Genomic DNA, 9,399 nt, shown 5'->3' with positions numbered 1-9,399 from the left:
ATACATTTCAGGGTCCAGAAAATGCATACAAAGATTTACTCTGCCACAACAATTCGCTACCACTGAGGTCCACAGCGATGACTGACGGGTGCTGCCGTCTTTCGTATATCGTCATCTGTGATCTTGGCTCAGGCCCGAAAAGACACGCTATTTTGAAAGTTTCGGTTCACAGCAGTACATTGGCCCATTTAAAATTGTGCTGCCCCCTGTGAGAATCGAACTCACGACCCCTGGTTTACAAGACAAGTGCTCTGCCCCTGAGCTAAGGAGGCTGTTACAGCTTAAACGTATTTGCGATCATCACAGCCCTGGAGAAAAATACATTTCAGGGTCCAGAAAATGCATACAAAGATTTACTCTGCCACAACAATTCGCTACCACTGAGGTCCACAGCGATGACTGACGGGTGCTGCCGTCTTTCGTCTATCGTCATCTGTGATCTTGGCTCAGGCCCGAAAAGACACGCTATTTTGAAAGTTTCGGTTCACAGCAGTACATTGGCCCATTTAAAATCGTGCTGCCCCCTGTGAGAATCGAACTCACGACCCCTGGTTTACAAGACCAGTGCTCTGCCCCTGAGCTAAGCAGGCTGTTACAGCTTAAACGTATTTGCGATCATCACAGCCCTGGAGAAAAATACATTTCAGGGACCAGAAAATGCATACAAAGATTTACTCTGCCACAACAATTCGCTACCACTGAGGTCCACAGCGATGAGTGACGGGTGCTGCCGTCTTTCGTCTATCGTCATCTGTGATCTTGGCTCAGGCCCGAAAAGACACGCTATTTTGAAAGTTTCGGTTCACAGCAGTACATTGGCCCATTTAAAATTGTGCTGCCCCCTGTGAGAATCGAACTCACGACCCCTGGTTTACAAGACCAGTGCTCTGTCCCTGAGCTAAGGAGGCTGTTACAGCTTAAACGTATTTGCGATCATCACAGCCCTGGAGAAAAATACATTTCAGGGTGCAGAAAATGCATACAAAGATTTACTCTGCCACAACAATTCGCTACCACTGAGGTCCACAGCGATGAGTGACGGGTGCTGCCGTCTTTCGTCTATCGTCATCTGTGATCTTGGCTCAGGCCCGAAAAGACACGCTATTTTGAAAGTTTCGGTTCACAGCAGTACATTGGCCCATTTAAAATTGTGCTGCCCCCTGTGAGAATCGAACTCACGACCCCTGGTTTACAAGACCAGTGCTCTGCCCCTGAGCTAAGGAGGCTGTTACAGCTTAAACGTATTTGCGATCATCACAGCCCTGGAGAAAAATACATTTCAGGGTCCAGAAAATGCATACAAAGATTTACTCTGCCACAACAATTCGCTACCACTGAGGTCCACAGCGATGACTGACGGGTGCTGCCGTCTTTCGTCTATCGTCATCTGTGATCTTGGCTCAGGCCCGAAAAGACACGCTATTTTGAATGTTTCGGTTCACAGCAGTACATTGGCCCATTTAAAATTGTGCTGCCCCCTGTGAGAATCGAACTCACGACCCCTGGTTTACAAGACCAGTGCTCTGCCCCTGAGCTAAGGAGGCTGTTACAGCTTAAACGTATTTGCGATCATCACAGCCCTGGAGAAAAATACATTTCAGGGTCCAGAAAATGCATACAAAGATTTACTCTGCCACAACAATTCCCTATTACTGAGGTCCACAGCGATGAGTGACGGGTGCTGCCGTCTTTCGTCTATCGTCATCTGTGATCTTGGCTCAGGCCCGAAAAGACACGCTATTTTGAAAGTTTCGGTTCACAGCAGTACATTGGCCCATTTAAAATTGTGCTGCCCCCTGTGAGAATCGAACTCACGACCCCTGGTTTACAAGACCAGTGCTCTGCCCCTGAGCTAAGGAGGCTGTTACAGCTTAAACGTATTTGCGATCATCACAGCCCTGGAGAAAAATACATTTCAGGGTCCAGAAAATGCATACAAAGATTTACTCTGCCACAACAATTCGCTACCACTGAGGTCCACAGCGATGACTGACGGGTGCTGCCGTCTTTCGTCTATCGTCATCTGTGATCTTGGCTCAGGCCCGAAAAGACACGCTATTTTGAAAGTTTCGGTTCACAGCAGTACATTGGCCCATTTAAAATTGTGCTGCCCCCTGTGAGAATCGAACTCACGACCCCTGGTTTACAAGACCAGTGCTCTGCCCCTGAGCTAAGGAGGCTGTTACAGCTTAAACGTATTTGCGATCATCACAGCCCTGGAGAAAAATACATTTCAGGGTCCAGAAAATGCATACAAAGATTTACTCTGCCACAACAATTCGCTACCACTGAGGTCCACAGCGATGACTGACGGGTGCTGCCGTCTTTCGTCTATCGTCATCTGTGATCTTGGCTCAGGCCCGAAAAGACACGCTATTTTGAAAGTTTCGGTTCACAGCAGTACATTGGCCCATTTAAAATTGTGCTGCCCCCTGTGAGAATCGAACTCACGACCCCTGGTTTACAAGACCAGTGCTCTGCCCCTGAGCTAAGGAGGCTGTTACAGCTTAAACGTATTTGCGATCATCACAGCCCTGGAGAAAAATACATTTCAGGGTCCAGAAAATGCATACAAAGATTTACTCTGCCACAACAATTCGCTACCACTGAGGTCCACAGCGATGACTGACGGGTGCTGCCGTCTTTCGTCTACCGTCATCTGTGATCTTGGCTCAGGCCCGAAAAGACACGCTATTTTGAAAGTTTCGGTTCACAGCAGTACATTGGCCCATTTAAAATTGTGCTGCCCCCTGTGAGAATCGAACTCACGACCCCTGGTTTACAAGACCAGTGCTCTGCCCCTGAGCTAAGGAGGCTGTTACAGCTTAAACGTATTTGCGATCATCACAGCCCTGGAGAAAAATACATTTCAGGGTCCAGAAAATGCATACAAAGATTTACTCTGCCACAACAATTCGCTACCACTGAGGTCCACAGCGATGACTGACGGGTGCTGCCGTCTTTCGTCTATCGTCATCTGTGATCTTGGCTCAGGCCCGAAAAGACACGCTTTTTTGAAAGTTTCGGTTCACAGCAGTACATTGGCCCATTTAAAATTGTGCTGCCCCCTGTGAGAATCGAACTCACGACCCCTGGTTTACAAGACCAGTGCTCTGCCCCTGAGCTAAGGAGGCTGTTACAGCTTAAACGTATTTGCGATCATCACAGCCCTGGAGAAAAATACATTTCAGGGTCCAGAAAATGCATACAAAGATTTACTCTGCCACAACAATTCGCTACCACTGAGGTCCACAGCGATGACTGACGGGTGCTGCCGTCTTTCGTCTATCGTCATCTGTGATCTTGGCTCAGGCCCGAAAAGACACGCTATTTTGAAAGTTTCGGTTCACAGCAGTACATTGGCCCATTTAAAATTGTGCTGCCCCCTGTGAGAATCGAACTCACGACCCCTGGTTTACAAGACCAGTGCTCTGCCCCTGAGCTAAGGAGGCTGTTACAGCTTAAACGTATTTGCGATCATCACAGCCCTGGAGAAAAATACATTTCAGGGTCCAGAAAATGCATACAAAGATTTACTCTGCCACAACAATTCGCTACCACTGAGGTCCACAGCGATGACTGACGGGTGCTGCCGTCTTTCGTCTATCGTCATCTGTGATCTTGGCTCAGGCCCGAAAAGACACGCTATTTTGAAAGTTTCGGTTCACAGCAGTACATTGGCCCATTTAAAATTGTGCTGCCCCCTGTGAGAATCGAACTCACGACCCCTGGTTTACAAGACCAGTGCTCTGCCCCTGAGCTAAGGAGGCTGTTACAGCTTAAACGTATTTGCGATCATCACAGCCCTGGAGAAAAATACATTTCAGGGTCCAGAAAATGCATACAAAGATTTACTCTGCCACAACAATTCGCTACCACTGAGGTCCACAGCGATGACTGACGGGTGCTGCCGTCTTTCGTCTATCGTCATCTGTGATCTTGGCTCAGGCCCGAAAAGACACGCTATTTTGAAAGTTTCGGTTCACAGCAGTACATTGGCCCATTTAAAATTGTGCTGCCCCCTGTGAGAATCGAACTCACGACCCCTGGTTTACAAGACCAGTGCTCTGCCCCTGAGCTAAGGAGGCTGTTACAGCTTAAACGTATTTGCGATCATCACAGCCCTGGAGAAAAATACATTTCAGGGTCCAGAAAATGCATACAAAGATTTACCGTGCCACAACAATTCCCAACCACTGAGGTCCACAGCGATGAGTGACGGGTGCTGCCGTCTTTCGTCTATCGTCATCTGTGATCTTGGCTCAGGCCCGAAAAGACACGCTATTTTGAAAGTTTCGGTTCACAGCAGTACATTGGCCCATTTAAAATTGTGCTGCCCCCTGTGAGAATCGAACTCACGACCCCTGGTTTACAAGACCAGTGCTCTGCCCCTGAGCTAAGGAGGCTGTTACAGCTTAAACGTATTTGCGATCATCACAGCCCTGGAGAAAAATACATTTCAGGGTCCAGAAAATGCATACAAAGATTTACTCTGCCACAACAATTCGCTACCACTGAGGTCCACAGCGATGACTGACGGGTGCTGCCGTCTTTCGTCTATCGTCATCTGTGATCTTGGCTCAGGCCCGAAAAGACACGCTATTTTGAAAGTTTCGGTTCACAGCAGTACATTGGCCCATTTAAAATTGTGCTGCCCCCTGTGAGAATCGAACTCACGACCCCTGGTTTACAAGACCAGTGCTCTGCCCCTGAGCTAAGGAGGCTGTTACAGCTTAAACGTATTTGCGATCATCACAGCCCTGGAGAAAAATACATTTCAGGGTCCAGAAAATGCATACAAAGATTTACTGTGCCACAACAATTCCCTATTACTGAGGTCCACAGCGATGAGTGACGGGTGCTGCCGTCTTTCGTCTATCGTCATCTGTGATCTTGGCTCAGGCCCGAAAAGACACGCTATTTTGAAAGTTTCGGTTCACAGCAGTACATTGGCCCATTTAAAATTGTGCTGCCCCCTGTGAGAATCGAACTCACGACCCCTGGTTTACAAGACCAGTGCTCTGCCCCTGAGCTAAGGAGGCTGTTACAGCTTAAACGTATTTGCGATCATCACAGCCCTGGAGAAAAATACATTTCAGGGTCCAGAAAATGCATACAAAGATTTACTCTGCCACAACAATTCGCTACCACTGAGGTCCACAGCGATGACTGACGGGTGCTGCCGTCTTTCGTCTATCGTCATCTGTGATCTTGGCTCAGGCCCGAAAAGACACGCTATTTTGAAAGTTTCGGTTCACAGCAGTACATTGGCCCATTTAAAATTGTGCTGCCCCCTGTGAGAATCGAACTCACGACCCCTGGTTTACAAGACCAGTGCTCTGCCCCTGAGCTAAGGAGGCTGTTACAGCTTAAACGTATTTGCGATCATCACAGCCCTGGAGAAAAATACATTTCAGGGTCCAGAAAATGCATACAAAGATTTACTCTGCCACAACAATTCGCTACCACTGAGGTCCACAGCGATGACTGACGGGTGCTGCCGTCTTTCGTCTATCGTCATCTGTGATCTTGGCTCAGGCCCGAAAAGACACGCTATTTTGAAAGTTTCGGTTCACAGCAGTACATTGGCCCATTTAAAATTGTGCTGCCCCCTGTGAGAATCGAACTCACGACCCCTGGTTTACAAGACCAGTGCTCTGCCCCTGAGCTAAGGAGGCTGTTACAGCTTAAACGTATTTGCGATCATCACAGCCCTGGAGAAAAATACATTTCAGGGTCCAGAAAATGCATACAAAGATTTACTCTGCCACAACAATTCGCTACCACTGAGGTCCACAGCGATGACTGACGGGTGCTGCCGTCTTTCGTCTATCGTCATCTGTGATCTTGGCTCAGGCCCGAAAAGACACGCTATTTTGAAAGTTTCGGTTCACAGCAGTACATTGGCCCATTTAAAATTGTGCTGCCCCCTGTGAGAATCGAACTCACGACCCCTGGTTTACAAGACCAGTGCTCTGCCCCTGAGCTAAGGAGGCTGTTACAGCTTAAACGTATTTGCGATCATCACAGCCCTGGAGAAAAATACATTTCAGGGTCCAGAAAATGCATACAAAGATTTACCGTGCCACAACAATTCCCAACCACTGAGGTCCACAGCGATGACTGACGGGTGCTGCCGTCTTTCGTCTATCGTCATCTGTGATCTTGGCTCAGGCCCGAAAAGACACGCTATTTTGAAAGTTTCGGTTCACAGCAGTACATTGGCCCATTTAAAATTGTGCTGCCCCCTGTGAGAATCGAACTCACGACCCCTGGTTTACAAGACCAGTGCTCTGCCCCTGAGCTAAGGAGGCTGTTACAGCTTAAACGTATTTGCGATCATCACAGCCCTGGAGAAAAATACATTTCAGGGTCCAGAAAATGCATACAAAGATTTACTCTGCCACAACAATTCGCTACCACTGAGGTCCACAGCGATGACTGACGGGTGCTGCCGTCTTTCGTCTATCGTCATCTGTGATCTTGGCTCAGGCCCGAAAAGACACGCTATTTTGAAATTTTCGGTTCACAGCAGTACATTGGCCCATTTAAAATTGTGCTGCCCCCTGTGAGAATCGAACTCACGACCCCTGGTTTACAAGACCAGTGCTCTGCCCCTGAGCTAAGGAGGCTGTTACAGCTTAAACGTATTTGCGATCATCACAGCCCTGGAGAAAAATACATTTCAGGGTCCAGAAAATGCATACAAAGATTTACTCTGCCACAACAATTCGCTACCACTGAGGTCCACAGCGATGACTGACGGGTGCTGCCGTCTTTCGTCTATCGTCATCTGTGATCTTGGCTCAGGCCCGAAAAGACACGCTATTTTGAAAGTTTCGGTTCACAGCAGTACATTGGCCCATTTAAAATTGTGCTGCCCCCTGTGAGAATCGAACTCACGACCCCTGGTTTACAAGACCAGTGCTCTGCCCCTGAGCTAAGGAGGCTGTTACAGCTTAAACGTATTTGCGATCATCACAGCCCTGGAGAAAAATACATTTCAGGGTCCAGAAAATGCATACAAAGATTTACTCTGCCACAACAATTCGCTACCACTGAGGTCCACAGCGATGACTGACGGGTGCTGCCGTCTTTCGTCTATCGTCATCTGTGATCTTGGCTCAGGCCAGAAAAGACACGCTATTTTGAAAGTTTCGGTTCACAGCAGTACATTGGCCCATTTAAAATTGTGCTGCCCCCTGTGAGAATCGAACTCACGACCCCTGGTTTACAAGACCAGTGCTCTGCCCCTGAGCTAAGGAGGCTGTTACAGCTTAAACGTATTTGCGATCATCACAGCCCTGGAGAAAAATACATTTCAGGGTCCAGAAAATGCATACAAAGATTTACTCTGCCACAACAATTCGCTACCACTGAGGTCCACAGCGATGACTGACGGGTGCTGCCGTCTTTCGTCTATCGTCATCTGTGATCTTGGCTCAGGCCCGAAAAGACACGCTATTTTGAAAGTTTCGGTTCACAGCAGTACATTGGCCCATTTAAAATTGTGCTGCCCCCTGTGAGAATCGAACTCACGACCCCTGGTTTACAAGACCAGTGCTCTGCCCCTGAGCTAAGGAGGCTGTTACATCTTAAACGTATTTGCGATCATCACAGCCCTGGAGAAAAATACATTTCAGGGTCCAGAAAATGCATACAAAGATTTACTCTGCCACAACAATTCGCTACCACTGAGGTCCACAGCGATGACTGACGGGTGCTGCCGTCTTTCGTCTATCGTCATCTGTGATCTTGGCTCAGGCCCGAAAAGACACGCTATTTTGAAAGTTTCGGTTCACAGCAGTACATTGGCCCATTTAAAACTGTGCTGCCCCCTGTGAGAATCGAACTCACGACCCCTGGTTTACAAGACCAGTGCTCTGCCCCTGAGCTAAGGAGGCTGTTACAGCTTAAACGTATTTGCGATCATCACAGCCCTGGAGAAAAATACATTTCAGGGTCCAGAAAATGCATACAAAGATTTACTCTGCCACAACAATTCGCTACCACTGAGGTCCACAGCGATGAGTGACGGGTGCTGCCGTCTTTCGTCTATCGTCATCTGTGATCTTGGCTCAGGCCCGAAAAGACACGCTATTTTGAAAGTTTCGGTTCACAGCAGTACATTGGCCCATTTAAAATTGTGCTGCCCCCTGTGAGAATCGAACTCACGACCCCTGGTTTACAAGACCAGTGCTCTGCCCCTGAGCTAAGGAGGCTGTTACAGCTTAAACGTATTTGCGATCATCACAGCCCTGGAGAAAAATACATTTCAGGGTCCAGAAAATGCATACAAAGATTTACTCTGCCACAACAATTCGCTACCACTGAGGTCCACAGCGATGACTGACGGGTGCTGCCGTCTTTCGTCTATCGTCATCTGTGATCTTGGCTCAGGCCCGAAAAGACACGCTATTTTTAAAGTTTCGGTTCACAGCAGTACATTGGCCCATTTAAAATTGTGCTGCCCCCTGTGAGAATCGAACTCACGACCCCTGGTTTACAAGACCAGTGCTCTGCCCCTGAGCTAAGGAGGCTGTTACAGCTTAAACGTATTTGCGATCATCACAGCCCTGGAGAAAAATACATTTCAGGGTCCAGAAAATGCATACAAAGATTTACTCTGCCACAACAATTCGCTACCACTGAGGTCCACAGCGATGACTGACGGGTGCTGCCGTCTTTCGTCTATCGTCATCTGTGATCTTGGCTCAGGCCCGAAAAGACACGCTATTTTGAAAGTTTCGGTTCACAGCAGTACATTGGCCCATTTAAAATTGTGCTGCCCCCTGTGAGAATCGAACTCACGACCCCTGGTTTACAAGACCAGTGCTCTGCCCCTGAGCTAAGGAGGCTGTTACATCTTAAACGTATTTGCGATCATCACAGCCCTGGAGAAAAATACATTTCAGGGTCCAGAAAATGCATACAAAGATTTACTCTGCCACAACAATTCGCTACCACTGAGGTCCACAGCGATGACTGACGGGTGCTGCCGTCTTTCGTCTATCGTCATCTGTGATCTTGGCTCAGGCCCGAAAAGACACGCTATTTTGAAAGTTTCGGTTCACAGCAGTACATTGGCCCATTTAAAACTGCGCTGCCCCCTGTGAGAATCGAACTCACGACCCCTGGTTTACAAGACCAGTGCTCTGCCCCTGAGCTAAGGAGGCTGTTACAGCTTAAACGTATTTGCGATCATCACAGCCCTGGAGAAAAATACATTTCAGGGTCCAGAAAATGCATACAAAGATTTACTCTGCCACAACAATTCGCTACCACTGAGGTCCACAGCGATGACTGACGGGTGCTGCCGTCTTTCGTCTATCGTCATCTGTGATCTTGGCTCAGGCCCGAAAAGACACGCTATTTTGAAATTTTCGGTTCACAGCAGTA

The 9,399-nt window shown here is 48.0% G+C and overlaps 29 non-coding genes across 29 annotated transcripts; all 29 read right to left on the bottom strand.

The window, feature by feature from the left end:
• Positions 1 to 200: 200 nt before the first annotated feature.
• On the bottom strand, positions 201 to 272 carry Trnat-ugu (transfer RNA threonine (anticodon UGU)). The gene has a single exon. It is a non-coding gene; the product is annotated as a tRNA-Thr (tRNA).
• Positions 273 to 518: 246 nt separating this feature from the next.
• Positions 519 to 590, bottom strand: Trnat-ugu (transfer RNA threonine (anticodon UGU)). The gene has a single exon. It is a non-coding gene; the product is annotated as a tRNA-Thr (tRNA).
• Positions 591 to 836: 246 nt separating this feature from the next.
• Trnat-ugu (transfer RNA threonine (anticodon UGU)) lies at positions 837 to 908 on the bottom strand. Its single transcript has one exon. It is a non-coding gene; the product is annotated as a tRNA-Thr (tRNA).
• Positions 909 to 1,154: 246 nt separating this feature from the next.
• Positions 1,155 to 1,226, bottom strand: Trnat-ugu (transfer RNA threonine (anticodon UGU)). The gene has a single exon. It is a non-coding gene; the product is annotated as a tRNA-Thr (tRNA).
• Positions 1,227 to 1,472: 246 nt separating this feature from the next.
• On the bottom strand, positions 1,473 to 1,544 carry Trnat-ugu (transfer RNA threonine (anticodon UGU)). The gene has a single exon. It is a non-coding gene; the product is annotated as a tRNA-Thr (tRNA).
• A 246-nt stretch (positions 1,545 to 1,790) lies between these two features.
• Positions 1,791 to 1,862, bottom strand: Trnat-ugu (transfer RNA threonine (anticodon UGU)). The gene has a single exon. It is a non-coding gene; the product is annotated as a tRNA-Thr (tRNA).
• Positions 1,863 to 2,108: 246 nt separating this feature from the next.
• On the bottom strand, positions 2,109 to 2,180 carry Trnat-ugu (transfer RNA threonine (anticodon UGU)). Its single transcript has one exon. It is a non-coding gene; the product is annotated as a tRNA-Thr (tRNA).
• A 246-nt stretch (positions 2,181 to 2,426) lies between these two features.
• On the bottom strand, positions 2,427 to 2,498 carry Trnat-ugu (transfer RNA threonine (anticodon UGU)). Its single transcript has one exon. It is a non-coding gene; the product is annotated as a tRNA-Thr (tRNA).
• Positions 2,499 to 2,744: 246 nt separating this feature from the next.
• On the bottom strand, positions 2,745 to 2,816 carry Trnat-ugu (transfer RNA threonine (anticodon UGU)). The gene has a single exon. It is a non-coding gene; the product is annotated as a tRNA-Thr (tRNA).
• Positions 2,817 to 3,062: 246 nt separating this feature from the next.
• On the bottom strand, positions 3,063 to 3,134 carry Trnat-ugu (transfer RNA threonine (anticodon UGU)). Its single transcript has one exon. It is a non-coding gene; the product is annotated as a tRNA-Thr (tRNA).
• Positions 3,135 to 3,380: 246 nt separating this feature from the next.
• On the bottom strand, positions 3,381 to 3,452 carry Trnat-ugu (transfer RNA threonine (anticodon UGU)). Its single transcript has one exon. It is a non-coding gene; the product is annotated as a tRNA-Thr (tRNA).
• Positions 3,453 to 3,698: 246 nt separating this feature from the next.
• Positions 3,699 to 3,770, bottom strand: Trnat-ugu (transfer RNA threonine (anticodon UGU)). The gene has a single exon. It is a non-coding gene; the product is annotated as a tRNA-Thr (tRNA).
• Positions 3,771 to 4,016: 246 nt separating this feature from the next.
• Positions 4,017 to 4,088, bottom strand: Trnat-ugu (transfer RNA threonine (anticodon UGU)). The gene has a single exon. It is a non-coding gene; the product is annotated as a tRNA-Thr (tRNA).
• Positions 4,089 to 4,334: 246 nt separating this feature from the next.
• Positions 4,335 to 4,406, bottom strand: Trnat-ugu (transfer RNA threonine (anticodon UGU)). Its single transcript has one exon. It is a non-coding gene; the product is annotated as a tRNA-Thr (tRNA).
• A 246-nt stretch (positions 4,407 to 4,652) lies between these two features.
• Trnat-ugu (transfer RNA threonine (anticodon UGU)) lies at positions 4,653 to 4,724 on the bottom strand. Its single transcript has one exon. It is a non-coding gene; the product is annotated as a tRNA-Thr (tRNA).
• A 246-nt stretch (positions 4,725 to 4,970) lies between these two features.
• Trnat-ugu (transfer RNA threonine (anticodon UGU)) lies at positions 4,971 to 5,042 on the bottom strand. The gene has a single exon. It is a non-coding gene; the product is annotated as a tRNA-Thr (tRNA).
• Positions 5,043 to 5,288: 246 nt separating this feature from the next.
• Trnat-ugu (transfer RNA threonine (anticodon UGU)) lies at positions 5,289 to 5,360 on the bottom strand. Its single transcript has one exon. It is a non-coding gene; the product is annotated as a tRNA-Thr (tRNA).
• A 246-nt stretch (positions 5,361 to 5,606) lies between these two features.
• On the bottom strand, positions 5,607 to 5,678 carry Trnat-ugu (transfer RNA threonine (anticodon UGU)). The gene has a single exon. It is a non-coding gene; the product is annotated as a tRNA-Thr (tRNA).
• Positions 5,679 to 5,924: 246 nt separating this feature from the next.
• On the bottom strand, positions 5,925 to 5,996 carry Trnat-ugu (transfer RNA threonine (anticodon UGU)). Its single transcript has one exon. It is a non-coding gene; the product is annotated as a tRNA-Thr (tRNA).
• Positions 5,997 to 6,242: 246 nt separating this feature from the next.
• On the bottom strand, positions 6,243 to 6,314 carry Trnat-ugu (transfer RNA threonine (anticodon UGU)). Its single transcript has one exon. It is a non-coding gene; the product is annotated as a tRNA-Thr (tRNA).
• Positions 6,315 to 6,560: 246 nt separating this feature from the next.
• On the bottom strand, positions 6,561 to 6,632 carry Trnat-ugu (transfer RNA threonine (anticodon UGU)). Its single transcript has one exon. It is a non-coding gene; the product is annotated as a tRNA-Thr (tRNA).
• Positions 6,633 to 6,878: 246 nt separating this feature from the next.
• Trnat-ugu (transfer RNA threonine (anticodon UGU)) lies at positions 6,879 to 6,950 on the bottom strand. The gene has a single exon. It is a non-coding gene; the product is annotated as a tRNA-Thr (tRNA).
• Positions 6,951 to 7,196: 246 nt separating this feature from the next.
• Trnat-ugu (transfer RNA threonine (anticodon UGU)) lies at positions 7,197 to 7,268 on the bottom strand. The gene has a single exon. It is a non-coding gene; the product is annotated as a tRNA-Thr (tRNA).
• Positions 7,269 to 7,514: 246 nt separating this feature from the next.
• On the bottom strand, positions 7,515 to 7,586 carry Trnat-ugu (transfer RNA threonine (anticodon UGU)). The gene has a single exon. It is a non-coding gene; the product is annotated as a tRNA-Thr (tRNA).
• A 246-nt stretch (positions 7,587 to 7,832) lies between these two features.
• On the bottom strand, positions 7,833 to 7,904 carry Trnat-ugu (transfer RNA threonine (anticodon UGU)). Its single transcript has one exon. It is a non-coding gene; the product is annotated as a tRNA-Thr (tRNA).
• Positions 7,905 to 8,150: 246 nt separating this feature from the next.
• On the bottom strand, positions 8,151 to 8,222 carry Trnat-ugu (transfer RNA threonine (anticodon UGU)). Its single transcript has one exon. It is a non-coding gene; the product is annotated as a tRNA-Thr (tRNA).
• Positions 8,223 to 8,468: 246 nt separating this feature from the next.
• Positions 8,469 to 8,540, bottom strand: Trnat-ugu (transfer RNA threonine (anticodon UGU)). Its single transcript has one exon. It is a non-coding gene; the product is annotated as a tRNA-Thr (tRNA).
• Positions 8,541 to 8,786: 246 nt separating this feature from the next.
• Positions 8,787 to 8,858, bottom strand: Trnat-ugu (transfer RNA threonine (anticodon UGU)). Its single transcript has one exon. It is a non-coding gene; the product is annotated as a tRNA-Thr (tRNA).
• A 246-nt stretch (positions 8,859 to 9,104) lies between these two features.
• Positions 9,105 to 9,176, bottom strand: Trnat-ugu (transfer RNA threonine (anticodon UGU)). Its single transcript has one exon. It is a non-coding gene; the product is annotated as a tRNA-Thr (tRNA).
• Between the last annotated feature and the right edge of the window lie 223 nt (positions 9,177 to 9,399).

Source organism: Schistocerca serialis, chromosome 1 (genome assembly GCF_023864345.2).
Source record: "Schistocerca serialis cubense isolate TAMUIC-IGC-003099 chromosome 1, iqSchSeri2.2, whole genome shotgun sequence".
In the NCBI taxonomy this organism is placed as follows: Eukaryota; Metazoa; Arthropoda; class Insecta; order Orthoptera; family Acrididae; genus Schistocerca; species Schistocerca serialis.
The sequence above is the reverse complement of the archived record's forward strand: the minus strand, read 5'-3'. Positions and strand labels throughout refer to the sequence as shown.